Below are 413 nucleotides of genomic sequence, written 5' to 3' on the forward strand. Positions count from 1 at the left end.
TAGTTGCATGTGGTCGATCTATCTCCCTTCTTAAAAACAGGAACAACGTTTGCCTGCCTCCAAGCAGTTGGAACAGAACCAGTGTCTACCGATTTATTGAATATTTCAGTTAACTGGTCGCAGATTTCAAATTTACACTCCTTAAGCATTCTTGGAAAAATTTCATCCGGACCCGGAGATTTTGTAGCTTTAAGTCTGTCAATCTGCTTGATAACTTCTTCTTTACTAATGCTGATATTAGTTAGGCTATTTTCTTCATCCCCTCTGAAAATCGGATCGCAGTCAGGTACTTTATCTAACCTCTCATTAGTAAACACCGATAGAAAATAATTGTTAAACTCCTCACTCATTTTTTCTTCCGATTCTATCATGACATTTTCATCGAGAGATTTTAACTGTAAAGAAATCTGTTG

The sequence above is a fragment of the Oratosquilla oratoria genome, chromosome 37 (assembly GCF_046742065.1).
Source record: "Oratosquilla oratoria isolate Oo_2021 chromosome 37, ASM4674206v1, whole genome shotgun sequence".
In the NCBI taxonomy this organism is placed as follows: Eukaryota; Metazoa; Arthropoda; class Malacostraca; order Stomatopoda; family Squillidae; genus Oratosquilla; species Oratosquilla oratoria.